The sequence below is a fragment of the Ostrinia nubilalis genome, chromosome Z (genome assembly GCF_963855985.1).
Source record: "Ostrinia nubilalis chromosome Z, ilOstNubi1.1, whole genome shotgun sequence".
Taxonomy (NCBI): Eukaryota; Metazoa; Arthropoda; class Insecta; order Lepidoptera; family Crambidae; genus Ostrinia; species Ostrinia nubilalis.
The window spans coordinates 19,829,771-19,846,818 of NC_087119.1; the positions used below are offsets into that span (position 1 = coordinate 19,829,771).

Sequence of the window (17,048 nt, forward strand, 5' to 3'; positions counted from 1 at the left end):
TTTTGCGGATATATGTTGTCGACTCAAAATCAATATTTTTTTATGCTTTGTTATTCATATAAGGTTTCGATCCAGTCTACCGTACCCCTTGACGAAATTATTAATATAGACATTGTCACGTGATTTTAATTACTTATAAAATACATTATCATTACTAGTTTTACATTTTAATACGTGTCATTTCAAATCTGACCCTTTATTTAAATGAGTAATATTGTCAAAACATAATTTACGCGCAAAGCTTAATAAAAAAAATTCACCCCAAAAATGGTAGTCATAATTTTTCTTACAAATGACAGATAACGAAGCCAGCTTTGCAACGCGAATTTTCCCTTTCAATTCAGAAGGCCATTATTGTCGGCCTTTTAAAAATTAAATCCACTCAGAATGGGGTTTCGCTCCTTGTGATTTACTTCAATAATAACTTCGCAATGCACAGAATATCCTACTAATATTATAAATGCGCAAGTTTGTGTTGATGTCTGGATGTTTGTTACTCTTTCACGCAAAATATACTGAACGGATTTTGATGCTATTATGATTTATATGCTGCGAATAATAGGTACTTACAGTATCTATTATTGTTTATAAACCAAAATAACATTATAGGCTATTTATGACGATCTGTGACAAACTAAATTTCACGCGGGTGAAGCCACGGGCAAAAGCCACTAAGTAATAGTTTTGACAAAAATTTTAAGAAAGCACTTAATTTTACGCTTTGAAGAAAAAAAGGATCTGTTTGTAAACAATACCCGCAAACGATATTTTCTGGAGATAATGATCCAGTTTTGAAAACTCTTTCACAAATTGAAAACAGTTTTTCCGAGTGTTAGGTACCTACTTTTTTCTCGGAAATGTTTGCAGATGGTGCACAGTAGTCTTTCTGCAACGAAATTAATATACAGGAGGACTTTTTACAAATAAAAGCTTAATCAAAAATGTAGGTTTTTAATTACTTTGTTCAAAATATGCTTAGAATCTTGACAAAGGAGTAATGATGTAACCAACAACCTCTTGATTGAATAACCAATCTTTAAGGCAATGATTTGATTTTAGCTACTAGCTTTCCCCGCGACTTAGTATGCGTGAAAATAAGTACTTTGAATAATATTTCCTGTTTTTGCAACATTTTTCTTTACTACTCCGCCCCTATTGGCTGTAGGGTGATGATCTTCGATAAATGGACTATCCAATACAAAAGTATTTTTTCAAATCAAACCAGTAGTTCCTGAGATTAGCGCGTTCAACCAAACAAACAAACAAACTCTTTAGTTTTATAAATTAGTAAGTATAGAGATAGTTATGCAGTTGGTATCACTAACTTTAGGCAGAAGGCAAGTAGGTTTCAAACCACTGATTTTCATCAATATTCATTTACAAGATAGACGCCTAATTGGTTACTCCAAAAATATAGGAAGTTTGTGTAGAAATGGCTAAATGCGAAGCAGGTTGTCAGCTTGGTTGCAAGTGAACCTAGTATAATTGACTAGATAGTTAAAACGCAATTTTAGTCTTGCTAACCGATCGTCCCCCTAAGATCGATCCAGCTATCGAGGGCAAAGTTTGAAACTGGTTCGAATTGCAATTTACCTACTCGGTAAATCCCAGTTTTACTTGACACGAAGCTTGTTCTACGACTAAATTATTGTTCGAAACCACCTCAACTTTTATGCCTTTTTGTGGATCCGTGGACACGTAACACGCTACCATTTGAGTAACTCTAAGATTTATTGGCTGTTCTACTTGCTGTTTATTTAGGTAGGTAACTATAATGACGTTGTATTTTTTATATTCCTTGTAAAGACATTGTGGCAGTAAAAGTCGAAATCATCTTTTGCGGGTTAATAAAATCAACTACCATCACTTATTGTCCACCCTAATTTGGAAAAATTATCTAAAAATAACATATGTAACTGGCACTGCAGCCACCTAAGTTTTATTTTCCATCTGGACCAAAGCTGTATTTTCTTAGCAGCTCACTGAAATAGAATAAAAATATAAAATATAGTACGTTACGAACGATTTGTCTTCGATTTGCCTCGTGATATTGCAGCTATAATCTGAACTCTAATGTAATATGAGCATGTATGAATGAATCAAGTTTCTGGCATGGCATATTTTTATTCATAGATGTTACTCGTAAATATTCAACATTGCCCACACGTTCATCAAATTGCCTGCATAATTTTTATGCTTGCAACATTAATACTTACTAAACTTACTAAAATCTTCGACACAATAACACTATTATTATACAGGTCACACCTATTATTATATCATACAGATCGGTGTACCTACGAAATACATAAAGAAATATTGTTTTGAAAGCTCGTAATAAATTAAAAATGCCTTCTCGACATCAGGTCTGCGAAAATGATGCCATCTACGCTTCCTGTCACACACGATCGATTCGTCTTTAGTTTGAATCGGTCGTCTGTGACAGCGAGCGTGTTTGTCTCTTCACCATTGAAGCACACTTCTACTCTTCACCATTCACCGACTTCTGCATTCTACAGGACATCAAGTATTTCCGATTACAGTGGATGCCGCACACACAAGGCTATGGCCTCGCAGCACATTCTTGTGTGCGAAATCCATTGCAATTTGACTTTTAACTCAAGCTATACTATACCAAATTACTCTAGTAATTCTTTTCAAGAGCAATGTTTAAGTTTAAGCTTTTTTCTTTTGTTGCTGTGTACTTGAAGTTGTTTGCCAAAACCTTAAATGTTGACTTCAGACTGACAACTATTTTCGACAGAGACTGAAAACTATTCCTAAAGTTTCTCCATGTTTTGTAAATTGTTTGTTCAGTAGTGATTTATTGTGAAGTTTTTAAATTCCATAATTATACCTAAGGTTAAAATGAAAACAGTAGAATGTTATGCGAATTAAAAGTAAAAAAAAAGTTTTTAACTTTAAGGAAGTCTAAGATCTGAGGTCACTGTTAAGTTTTTGCCAATTTGTCTCAAACGACAAAACATTTTATCGTTTGAGGCAGGTAATAATAAGCCTGTGTTTGAAACTGCGAAGACCTGCCAGCATGAAGTAGAACTGTCCCCGCGCTCTGTTGCACACGATTGTCTTGTTTCATACGAAACGACTGTGTGCAACATTGTGCGTGTACACGTCATTCGACATTGAAGCACGAAGTAGAACATTAATTTTTTTGACACTTTTTGTAGTTGGGCAGTTGACACCACCAATAATTACAATACTCAACTTTATAATGATAACATACTAGAACCACAGAATAATAATAAGTACTACGTACAGAAGTTTTACTTCGCGAAGGTATTTAAAAAAATGTATGCTCAATGTCATTAACAATATGGTGTAATTTAGCCTGTCTCAAGAGTCAAGCACCATTTTGTTGACAAACGTCAGTGATCGGCACTGCGCCGAAGCAATAGGGCTGACTTCGGTAAAATGATGTGACGTAAGGTGCCAAACTGCGGAAAATGGCGGAGGAAATACATGATTTAGCATGAATAATATTAACTACTTATTTACCTCCCAGTGTCTTGAGGCAACTTAAAAAAGTACATTCTGTGTTTTTTTAGGCAGTTAAATACTGCACAGTAATTTAGTACACCATTTTCTTTATTTTCTTCCATCGTACACAAGAATACGCGTGCGTGAGTCAATGTTCGCTCGTATGTCAGGCCTTGTCGAATAGTATCCTGTAGCGTGCCATCGTGCGTGTTTTGTTTTCGATGTAAACTCGCGGAGATGAACAGGCCTGCTAGAACTACCAACAGTGTGGTGATTTAAGTCAAAATAATAATGTGGTGCAACCCAGCCTTAATAATTTATTATTGACGGGATTGCTACCATGTACCATAATTTCGAGTTTCCGATATTTCGGCATTGTTGCAAGCTTGATCACGGACTACATAACTATAACTAAGGAATATCGGAAACTCGAAATCAAGGTAGGTACATGAAGCTATCCCGTCAATAATAAATTATTATGTTAGTGACCATGAAAGTTTAAAACAATATAAAATTAATTAAGTTTTTTAAGACCAGAATGAAGTGTCTTTTAAAAAAAGTTGTGCTTTAGAATTATTGGGGAGTGGTGGCAAATACCCAATTAGTTAACTGATGATTGGAATGCCAGCCCTAAATGCAAATTATAACGGATAGTTAGTAGGTAAGTTAGAATAGAAGGCTGGTATTACGATTAGAGATGTGTCCGCTTGGTGATGTACGTGGTTGTTTCACTTTGGTTTCAATTGAAACGACCGCTTGTGATATCGAGCCGTTAGGCATAGGTACCTACTTATTTAGTATTTTGTCTTGAAGCATGAAAGTTTTCAAACAAATCGTGGGTCGAATCACGAAAAGGCGTATCTAACATAATGGAGATATTGAGTTAAACACACCATGTTATTAAAAAACATGTATTTTATAGCCTCACAAAAGATCTTAACTGAATTCTTTTTCAGGAAGCCAGTATTGACAGGTAAAAAGGTCCCGAAATGCATTTTTCCATACTTCAAATTATCTTTAAAAGCGTCGCTCCTGTAAAATTGCTAAAAATCAGTTACGCCTTTTCGTGATTCGACCCACGAAAATTAAAAATGTATGTTCTGAATGCAGAACATACATTTTTAATTATTATAAACACAAAAATACAGAAAACTTAATGAAGTTTTCTGTATTATTGTGTTTATAATTTTGTGTTTATCTTATGTTTTGTACCCTATCATTATTTTGTGTGTAATTTAGAGTTTTCTCTGATATACTGATAGGATACTGATAGGATCCTGAAAGGATATTGATTTAATATGAGATTATTAAATCAATATCCATACCAACCGGAAAACTTTAGGTTTTAATATTCCTGTAAGGCATTCAACATGTTGTAAAGCTTTTACGGGGTTACACGTCATGATTTTCTATTTCTTGTAAAATGCATGTACTTGGTATCTTTACACTTGAAAAATTATCAAGTTTTAATGTAACCATTAAGCATTGTCTACCATAAAAATGTTTTAATTACAAACAAGCGATCGTATAAAAATGTATGTCTGTTAGGTAGTCTGTTTATTGTACATTTATCATTCAAAAAATACTACTACTGTCTCTTCCACAATTACTTTCACAATAAGTGTTAGATTTTTAAGTTTAAGTTATGTTTAATGTTATTTTCTGTTTTAAATCATTACAGATACATTAAAGCATGCTCTTTTAATTTTGTGTTTTCAGGCATGGTAACACCATACTTATATTTTTATGAGCTTTCAAAACACTATAGTCTGAATGCAAAAAATACTCAAGAAAAAATAACCCAGTAATCATAATGCATGCAATGATGTCATAAACTACTTTACATTTAGATTTTTGTAGTTAAAACTTATTGAAAACAAAACATTAGTAACAGCTAGGAATTACACTTTTCTATCTAAAACCTATAATTATATATTTTTTGTAGGTTTTATTGTGTTTATTAATTTAGCTACGTTGCGTTCGGCTCACAACGGAAATCAATATTTCGGTTGGATAGTAAGATAAGTCTACTAGATAAATAAATAAGGTATCCAAGAAAGAGAGAAAAATAAACAATAGCTGTTGGCTTGGTTACAATCAAGTCCCAAATTGGGATCGATTGAAACCGATCTTTGAATAATAACCCTCATCCTCAGTCAATGAGTCCATTACGGTTTGTGATAAATTAATTCTGTTGAAATTATTCATGTCCCATTTGTTAGTGCGACAACGCCATCTATCGGGCTTTATAAGGTGTGTTCGGCAGAGATAATGGTGATGATGACTGTCAATTAGATATTAGAAAACAGATTATTTCAATTTTAGGTATTAAGAATCATAATTTGAGGGACGATAAGTAGGACAGACAATTTGACGTGATAGTAGTTAAACGTCTGAAAAAGATGTTACAGGCTTATGATGTCTGATATTAGGTTTTAACATAATATAAGTACATAGTCTAATTTACTCAAACTTGAATCATAAAATGAAGAACAAAAGTATACATTTAACTTATAAAGCATCACAGATCACAGGAACTAAAGCAAGATGTGAAAAGGGGGCGAGGCCAGTGTCGCAGCAATGTGCCCCAAAACAGAACACATTGCTCGCGACAACAATGATGACAGCAGCGACGTTATATGTGTAAACAGTTTACATTGCTTGCGTAGTACCTACTAAAGATTATTCGAACGTTGATTACTGATACCGCTGTGGATAGTGAGCACATTAAAACTAACAGAATACCTACATTTAATTGCACGTCACTGCGTATGTAGTAGTGCTGTACGTACATTACTTGCAACCTGGCATGCGAACGAATAGTTGCACTCAATGCAATGTGTGCATGACACACATTTTTCGCGACGTTGTTTTTATTTTGATTACTTTGTGTCGGTGAATTTCAAACGCAACACTGGGCTGGGTTTCGAACTCAGCGCATTAGTTGGAATCTCACTAGATCTCTATTAAAGCATGGATTGAGTTTTATGGTTTTATACATCTTGAATCTTAATGTTTATGCTTGAATGTAAGTTAGGTAGGTACGGATGAATAATGGTCATTTCAATATTTGATCTTAATGTTGCAATCAGGTCTCATCATGCAGATCCAATGTCAATCTTTAATTTTTTTAACACCACCCAAAAGTTTCATCGAATTTCTTTCCCAAACAATAAATCTCTTAATCGCTGTGAAAAAAATAAAAATCAAATTTTATTACGGAGGCATTAGACCCAGTTAGTCCCCGGAGACGAATCAAAAAGAAAAATGAATGAGAAATACGAGTATTATATTTGAATTGCTAATTGGTGTAGCCAAGACGACATTTTTCCCAATAATAAAATTGGCCGAAGATTTTGCGCCAGTCTGTATTAGTATAAAAAATTGTGTGTTACAATTTTTTTCTTTTCCTTGATTACATTGGACAGTTGTGTAGGGAAAGCGGGCGAAGCAAAAAGATTGAATGTTTTAAGGGCATGGAGGGGTGAGATTGTGAAGTATTTACATTTTGAGAGACAAATAAAGAGAAAATTGGCCTATATTTTAGTGCTTGGGAACTGTTTAAAGAACATTCATTTTTGCGAATACTGTGAAAGTGTAGCAAAAAAGGTCAAAGTTTTCTTGATGATGAGCATAGTTTGTACTTTGGGTGTCTTCAACGTCTTGCACACGCTTTCTGATAACTTATCTGCATTGTTTGATACTAACTAATGTGGGTTAAGTGTAAGTAGTAAGTTATTCGAGATGTGGGCTAATCCAGACTCTACTTTTAAGAGCGAGAGGTCTAATAACTTGCTTGAAATGCTCTTTGTGAAAATGATTAATTTCCTCTAAAGTTAAAACCTCTTACCTTGGTCATTATTTAGAGCATTCTTATGATAAATTCTCAGCTACGACAAATTTGGCCCAACAAAATTGCTCTTCAATTCGTTTTGATGAGTATCTTGTACGACAAAAATAATTTTATCACGGCATTTTGCGTGGGAGATTATAAACTTCGAAACTCTGTTCAATGGGCAATGATACGCAATTTGCAGGTAATACAGACTAAACATCAGTAAAAATTTCATAGACGTAAATATTTAAACGATGTACCTACTTAGTTAACAAAAACTGAAGACCTTGGAAGTTTAACAGTCAGTCTACTATTTCTAATCTTAAATCGAAAAATTATCCCAAATATTGTTTGTGTCTTACAATATCTCAGAATCAATCGAAAATAAACTTGAATTGAAAATGACTCGGTCACTCATTGTGCCGCTGCTTTTAAAACCGGAAACTCCAATTAATGTTAGCTTTTACATTAATTTCAAAATCAAATTCTAAATTAAAATGTGGTTGGAATCTCAATTTGTATTCCAGTCAACAGCACGTGGCGTGCTCAAATATTGTGAAACGCTAAGATCCTGTTTGGTTTGCGTCCAGAAACCACTGACGAGCAAAGGACAGCCTGCCCACAACAATGAGCAAGAAACTTCAGGCAAAGTAATTGAGGGCTTAATAAGATTTCTATTCACTACCCTAAAATAGGAGATTTTCAAATGGCGAAGAACGCGTAAGGCATTTATTTGTACATTATTGGTAATGAAATAAAAATGATAGTAAATGAAGAAAGTTTCTTCATAAAAATATCAAAATTAAACTTTTAACATTTATTTATATCTGAAGCATTCTTGGGTGATGAATTGATTGCAAATGAAAAACTTGCGGTATAGTCCAGTCAATGAATGCTTTAACGACGGTGTAGAGGGAAATGCGTAAAACACAATTTCTGACTTCGGGACTTTCTCGTCTCACCACAGACAATTAGAGCCCAAAATGGGTGCGATCATAACAAAAAATATACATTATATTGGCTGAGTTTTATTTCGAATTGTTTTTACGCATATTTTATAAAGTCCTGCCCTGAACCTGAACGAAAAATATCTCAAAAATGTAGATAAGTAGGTACCTAACGTTTTTGCAGATTGATTTTTTATTTGCCTCTAAATCAGATTGAGATTCTGAAAATTGGAATTTAAGCCCCTGAGTCATATCGACGTAATCCTTCGGGACATAAAACCCAAATCCTAAGATATCTGATCTGATTCTGAATACTCTCGACTTATTTTGCCGACAGTGATTTGTAGAATCTACAAAAAAGATTTGACGATTACTTTTGGCTGACTCAGATGCGAGGAATATCGATGGAGCTTAGATTAATTTATGATTGCGTGCTTTGATAAATTCTTATGTAGAAATATATTGTTAGAAAATCATAAACGTCTAAGATCTTTTCACACAATAAATTATTCCATTTCTATATTTGTTTTTACGATTTGTCTTGTGTAAAGAAAACAAGCTCTCAATAAAAGTTCTGTAAACGTTTCAAATAAATGTTCATTGAAAATATGAACTGATATATTTTTAAGATAAACATAATATACTATTGTGATAGCTATGCGTTATAGTCCAGAACATTATTAGATTGTATTTGTATCTGTGTGTGACATGCAAGTGTTGCTGTTGACATTATCGCTATCGAATTTGTGGCATGGGGCCAGGAAAACTGCGATCGTTTTATATTTCTAACGGCTCACAATGATCCAAACGCAATAAACTCTTGTCCTCGTCTTAAAACAATATTTGTGCAGAAACAAGTTTGAGAAACTGATTTTTACAATGTCTACAAAACGGAAATGTTCGAAAAAGAAGTGAAAAGAAAAAACGTTCATGTATTTTGCACATCAGGCATTAATCATTATTTACTGTTACTTACTAGGTATACAATACACACTCGTACGCATTGAAGTGTTCTCTGGTGATAGGTAAGTTGCAAATCCCATAGCCTGTGTTTGACTGACAAAAGACTCGCCAACAGCTTCTGTTCTCTGCAAATCGTAGGTATATTGTTTTTGTCCACAGTTTCCCAATTAAATAAATAAATATCCTTAGACATTTTACACTGCGCTTCTAGTCCCAAACTAAGCAAAGCTTGTACTATAGGTACTAGACAACGGATATAAACATACTTAAATACTTTTTTTTGTAAATACATACTTATTATACATAGAAAACACCCAGTCCAATACAAACAAATATGTTCATGCACACAAATGTTTGTACTGTGCGGGAATCGAACCCGCTAGGTACCTCCGGAATAGTAGTCCGTTTGGAACCACTACACCAAACGGCCCACATTTACAATTACAATTACTACCCTCGGGTTTTATGGCCCGCACCCAGTCACTAATTAATGCTACATAATTGTTATTCCGAAACACAAGTGCTTTCGGCTATTACACACTCTACGCCGTCTTGCCTTGTTAGTTACGAGTACCTGCATATCTGATTGTGGGATGTAAGTGTTCATATCATATGCCTATAGTTATCTATGTACTTGTCAATCATTTATCTATATTAACTTAACTTTAAAATCAAACCACAGTGTTTTGCCTACATCTAATATGTTTCGCATGTTTGTCCTCGATGTTTAAGTTTAACCCAAAAAGAAAATCTGAAACAGATTTCATTAGATCGGAAAGGATTTTCCTTGACATCATTTGACTTTTTATCAAGGGGCCTAATCTATTTTTCATAATATGTGTAAACCGATAAATCCCTACTGCTATGTAGCTTTTAATTTTGGTCTTTTTGATTTACAATTATTTACATTTACATTTTAACGTCCTTCACGATATGAAGTCATAATTTCATAATCGAATAGCCAGATGGTTCTTATTAAACTGATTGCATTGGTTTGTGGTGTGTTTTAGCCACTGTTGTGGCACTATCTACTGAAATAGTTTAAGTAATATGTAATAACTTATTATTTTGAATTTCGTATTTTCCGCCCAATTCACGTCATGGCCAGCATTGTTTTCTGACAACATTGTATGATAAAGTGCAGTCGTTCTCAAAGCGCGCTATTAAAAAAGACCCCTATCCAGCGAACAAATTTAATCATGTCCAGGGCATGACGAGGGAGGTCTCAAAGGAACACGTTGGATAAGCGTCGAGCCGAATAAAACTGAATGAAAAGATATTATGTCGTGGGAAATGCCGAGTGGGTCGATGCTGATTGCGTATTTAAGGCGCGCATACACCGGGCTCGATTGACAGGGCAGATTTTTAAATGTTTATATACAGAAAAAAAAAGTGGGGCGGTGTATTTGACCTGGATTTGTACCTGTCTACTAAGTTTTTATTTTAGCCTAGATCAATTTTTAAAAAGCTCAGCTCGTATTTTTCGGTGAAGACATCCATGTAGTGAGAGGACGAAGTCACTAGTTCTAGTCCGTAACAGTTTGCTTGAGAAAAGTGTATATACCTAAGCTGAATGCTATACAGGCGGTGGAATGTCGCAAACGTAGTGTTATCACGCTACCTACGTCTGGTTCCACGAAGCTGGATTTTGTCAACCAACAAAAGAAACTAGGTATACCTAGAAAAAGTGAAGTGTCGCATTTTTTACAGTGAAAATCTTGTAGATAATTATATATTTTATTTCACGTAGTCTTTTTTGTAATAATGTTTGTATTAGAAACGAACCACTTGACCGTTACGGGTTTACGGACCGTAATATGAGATCGACTATGTTTTTATTATTACTCATGCTGTACATCTTAAAAATATTCGAGCTGTTTGAAATTGATATCTTAAATGATAAAATAATACTGATAGCTAATATCACAAACCGGTGTCAGGTTTTAGGAGGGTGTTTAGAGATTCAGACCTTGGTGGGAATCCGCAAAGGTGCCAGACATACCTCAATTCCACCAACGATTTAGTTTCGAAACACATTAATCTTATTTCTGCTGGTCGATATTTTAGAAATAATGTACCTACCTGGCTTTTTGTTGCAAAAAATATTATGTAGGTACTTGAAGATTAATACTTTATGACTGTTAATTTTATGAAAAATATAAACGATAAAATAACGCTATCGTTAAAGACAATGAGCTGCTGTCATAGTGACATTGACGTAGTAAAACTGTCGAGGGACGCGCGTTTTATTAAAAGTTTTATTTATGACAATGGATCTACCGGCCTCTAATAACTTTATTTTCTCAATTACCAAGTATAATTATGAGAAAATAAAGTTATAATAACCCTTTAAAGCGTGTTCAAAGTGTCAAGATGAGATGAAAAGCTTCGAAGTTATTTCAATGGGAAACTTAAAGTTTATAAGGCAATTGATCCTTTTCCTTTACTCTTTAAACTCGAGTGTAACACTACCGGACTATTAGACTAAGAGCTAGTGAACGCCAGACCTACGTCATTTTATAAAAGCTGAAAGTTTGTCAGCGTATGCTCCCAATATAGGATATAATGTTGGTGAATTATGAAGTTTGGGTCATGGTGGCTTTGGGAGCTACCCTAAAAAACTGTCTGGCAAGGAGTTGGAACTGTCAAAACTGTCTGGCTGTAGGGGAAAATACTTCTTATTATTGTCCAAATATTATACATTAAAATCAGATTTAGTACGTAGTAGGTACTTATTATTATTCTGTGCTAAAACCTTAATTGAAAGTCAAACTTTCGGGACCAATATTAAGGTTAATACAAATGCTATTTATTGAATGTATGGAGATGTATGGATATGGCATTTAGGTAATAGATATTCTCTTAATTTCAAATACACACTTACAAAGTCAGAGCTTTTAAAAGTTTTAAATTACCAATTAGGCTTGTTTAAAATACAAATTTTATCTACGCACTAAGTAAGTAGTTTAAAGATTACAAGCCAAAATGTAACTTTAAAACTCATCGACACCACTTTGGAAATAAACTAGATAGGATTAATAATATTGTGATTTTGTGTTTTATTAAAAAAGATATGAAAGATAAAATGTTATCCTACTAATATTATAAATGCGAAAGTTTGGATATCTGAATGTTTGTTACTCTTTCACGCAAAAAGTACTGAACAGATTTTGATGAAACTTTACAGTATTATTGTTTATAACCCAGAATAACATATAGGCTATAATTTATGATGATCTGTGACAAACTTAATTTCACGCGGGTGAAGCCGCGGGCAAAAGCTAGTCTATAATAAAGCTGGTTTTGTCTTGAGCCCGATCAAGTCACTCGTGAATAGGGATTGCAATCCGGTCCGGCGGATCCGGTAATCCGGCGGATCCGGTGTGTTTTTGAACCTACCGGATCCGGTGAGTCGGCGCCGGATCCGGTGGCGGATCCGGTAAAGCAAAAAATACGAGAACGTGAACTGGGAAACTCGAGCGCGCGCGCATTTGCCAGATCGCTAGACGTGCCGCGACACTACATTGTATTTTCCTTTGCAAAAAATAAATGCTTCTTGTTTTATTGTTTCTTAGGAGTCAGATTGTTTCTTAAAAAGAACTGAAGTTGAATTTATAGGTACAAATTTAAAAGACTGTTTTGTTGATTTAAGTCTGTGTACCTAGATTATTAATAAGAGTTTAATAGTATTATTACTTAAGTACTTTCAGATACTTACATACATCAATAAGTGAGAGTCAGACTGATTACTAACTTTATTATTTAGAATTTTCATAATTTTATTAGTACAAATTAGTACTTACCAAAAATTACAATTAATACCGAAAAATATAAATAAAAGTGACTTTATTTTGCATAAATACGTATTTCCTTTTTCTTTTTATGTACTATTATCAAAACTAAAAATCACTAAATACTAGACCAAGTTACTTAGCAATCCGGCCGGATCCGTCCGGATCCGGCCGGATTAGCGTCAATCCGGTGAAATCCGGCCGGATTGAAAATGATACCGGATTGCAATCCCTACTCGTGAATCACAGGATTTTTAACCGACTTCAACAAAAGGAGGAGGTTCTCAATTCGGTTGGTATGATTTTTTTAGTTTTCGAGATTTTTACTACAGCGCCTACAAAGTAAAAAATACTGTTTTATTCTCTCGGTAGAATTTGCTGTTATAAAACTAAATACAATACTTTATACAAATGCAAAATTTCTTTATTTACTACAAGTTATATCATTAAGTACTGTGGTGAGTGTTCTCTTGTAATTACTTTTACTAAAAGAAACAATGAGCCTCTTCTCTTGATCTGAACTGTATTACACCTAATTGGTCAGTCAAATGATTCTGATATACAGACTGAACATAAACAGCTCCCCGCTTAATTAAATACAGCTGAGTCTGACAGTTCTAAAGTTCACTTACTGCCCGCCGTCCCTTTGATGTAACTCTATAATTTCACCCTCATCATGCATAACTTGTCTTTGGACGGTGTTGGAGAGGCCTACGTATCAAATACTTGACCGACATACCTACTTGTGTGACTGCATTCTAAAAATCTTGTATGGCTATGAGAGAAATTATCTTTACTATTTGCTGTACATTTAACGTTACAAATTGGACACAAAAATCTGCTTTATAAAATGAAAAAAAAGAGCGTTTACGCAATGTAAAACATTTCAGACTGATACTTCTTCTAATAAAGGCCTTTGTCCAGTAGTGGACGTCATTCGACTGAAACGAACGAACGAACTCATTAATTGTGCTTTTGTAACACTTTTGAACTAAGTGCAAAAACCTCTTAATTTCATTCATGCGTATTTTTACATGTTTATGCGAGAGTTCGCTACGGTTCCAGGGTAAAGTGCAAGTTATGTGAGTGAGTTCAGTGTGTCACAATTTGTGATTTTTAGTAGGTACTCAGCTACTTTTGGCACAGAGCGAGTGTCGTCTTACCGCATGTTTCTGCGAAGAAAATGTACAGAACTGTTTTGAACCCAGCTTTCAGGTTCTCATTACATTATTATGTAAATTTTAAGACTTTTGGAAAATGAAAGTGAATTAGTAACTTACTGCAAAATTGCTGATTCGGCACTAATTGATTAATTTTGAGTTAGGAACAATAATAACCTGGATTTTATTCTGACAATTTAATTTTCCATCTCCGAATCTTGTTATAATCAAAACTTTACGATTGATAACGTTGTTTTCTTGAAGTAGTTCGTTGAGTTTTCAATTAAGTAAAACAAAGACTTTCAATTATTTGAATTTGCAAAATGTAGATGCGGTTTGAATTTAATTGAATGGAAAATTGAAAATAATATTACATTTGTACTCTTATATTTCCTGAAGATGTCTATCTGTGCATATTAATTGTATAAATAATAACTACAGTAAAATTTTAACCAAAATAACTTTGTTTGCAATAAATATGTAAATAGTTTCGTTTTATTTAAGCGCAACAATTCTATTTCAGGGACTTACGTACAAAGTCTCTCTTGAAAGGCAATAATTTGCATGCTACAATGTAAAATACTCGTACAGATATTGTCATTCTGAATTTGCGGTGGCTTTATTTTAGTATTTTTACCTCTGATTTTCTGTATTCCTGGCACAAGAAATTTACTATGACTGTTTGATACTGAAAATTAGTAATTAATTAATATTAATAGAGGTTTTTATTTTGAATATGTTTCTGAATCTTACTCTCATTTTTAGTAAAACAGAAATTATCAAACTTAACAAAAACACTGTCTCTTGGTAAAAGTTCTACTACTCGAATGCACGGATCTACAGAATCTTATAATATATTCAAACAAGCACAGGTTGACATGACATATATGCTTGCTAACTTCTATGCCTCAGAATACGAGTACAAATGGTCCTTAGGTCACAGGGGATGACTTGAGCATGTATGTGTTTGGTTTTTCTAAGGGAAAAGCCGTACCGTAGCTCCTCAATTTGATGTTTCACAGAAAGAACTCTGGCAAATAATTTTCTCAAATAGACGACTCAACACACAATCGAACTTACCAACGGCCTATTTTACTATCGTTATTTACAATATTCCTAATATATTCATATTTGATGGCAGATAATGCTCTGTAGTATTCTTCGCAGTTGTGAACACAATGTTGCACGTTTTTCCGGGGTTTCGTTGTGTCATTTGAAAGAGATGCCAGCAATTTTTCTTTTGTTTTTTTTATTAATCTGTAAACATGCCTGTCGTGAAGTGGAAAATTGGGTATGACACATCTTCGGAAGACAGCTATGGGGGAGGCAGCGAGCGTTCAACATTTTATTGGGCTGGTGAGCTAAATATTTTAAGCTGATGTGACGTCTTCTTCTACATGTGTTTGATGCTCTAGTGAATGTATTATTATGAGGAAGTTTCATCAAATAAGTACGTCATAAATAATGATAACATTAAGCTCTTATGTTTATGATAATATTTAGTATACTCATAGATAATTATTTGACAGCAATTACGTTAACAACCTAAATATCGTGGGATCAAATACAACATAAATTACATAATGAATGTCTAAAATTAAACGGCCGTTTTTACTAGTCAAAAATATTATCATTCATCAAAGGATTCCGCTGACTGGAATTTTCCAAGATATTTTCCATTCGCAAAATTCTATGAAATCCACCTGTACCTGTACCTACTTACGGAGTTCAAACAAGCTAACTAAGCAATAAAAGTAAAAATGTTACGCATTTGACATTTTTCTTATGCATAACAAGGCAGGTGTTTGACCACGATCTCACCTGGTGTTAAGTGAGATGCAGTCTAGGATGGTACATATTTTATCTGCCCTGTAAGTGCCTATTCACTCTCGCCTTAAAAAGTTATAGTTGAAATTATAGTGCACGGGAAAGACAGCTGCAGGCAGCGAATTCCATTCCCTAGATGTTGACTAAAAACTTAAGAGTTAACTTGAATATACAATGAAAAGGAATGAGTGTTTAAGCCTTTAATCACTTGAGTTCCTGAAGCGTATACAAATCTTCAAGCTAAACACCACCTGTTGATCGCAACAGTTCGCTTTTAACAATAAAACCCTCAAACTACAAATCATGAATAAGTTTGATCTGTGCAATGTTCTACAACATTCATGAAGTGTAAAAAAATTAATTAAGACATTATTTGCCTCTCAGCGGCAAGTCTCAGAGAACTTCTGACACTTCTTGAAGACGTGAAGCGAGTCTACGAGATAGCGCCTTGACTGTACGAAGAGTTTGATGTAAATGCAGTTTGAAGTTGTTGGTTCTTGTGCCTTTCAACAGCAGGTGCATATTTTATATTATGACCTTCTCTTCCTCGGTATTTGCATTATAATTATGCAGTTCTAGCCGCAGACTGCAGACTTTTTGTCAGCTGATAGTTGGGTACACATGTATGAAAGTGCGCCCATTACACCGATTTGGTATCGGCCGATTCTTCATACAAATTAGAATCGGGACCAACTATCGGCCGACTAAGTCTGTAGCCTGCGGGAAGCACTTGTTGCGTCTCAAAATGTAATGCCGGGTAAAGGATCCTACATAGTCGACGAATGATTCAGCGGATTGCGGTACAACTTGGAAGCTGAAGTTCTTGTTGGCTGTTCTCCTAATGCTGTTTTAAGGAAGAATTTAGTGCTTCACAGAAACGAAGATAATGAAGTTTTGCATAATTAATAGCGTGTTCCTGAAACTCAACAGAGAAACCAGAGCTAGATTGAAAGAGCGCTATTTTTTAAAAAGGTGTTAAGCTCGTTCGTTTTTAATTACTTTTACCATATTCCTTGATGTTTATTGA

General features: G+C 34.3%; 1 protein-coding gene across 1 annotated transcript in view; it reads left to right on the forward strand.

The window, feature by feature from the left end:
• LOC135086780 (adenylate cyclase type 6-like) overlaps positions 1 to 17,048 on the forward strand; it is a 385,929-nt gene that overhangs the window by 204,153 nt on the left and 164,728 nt on the right. The gene's annotated exons all lie outside the window — the stretch shown is intronic.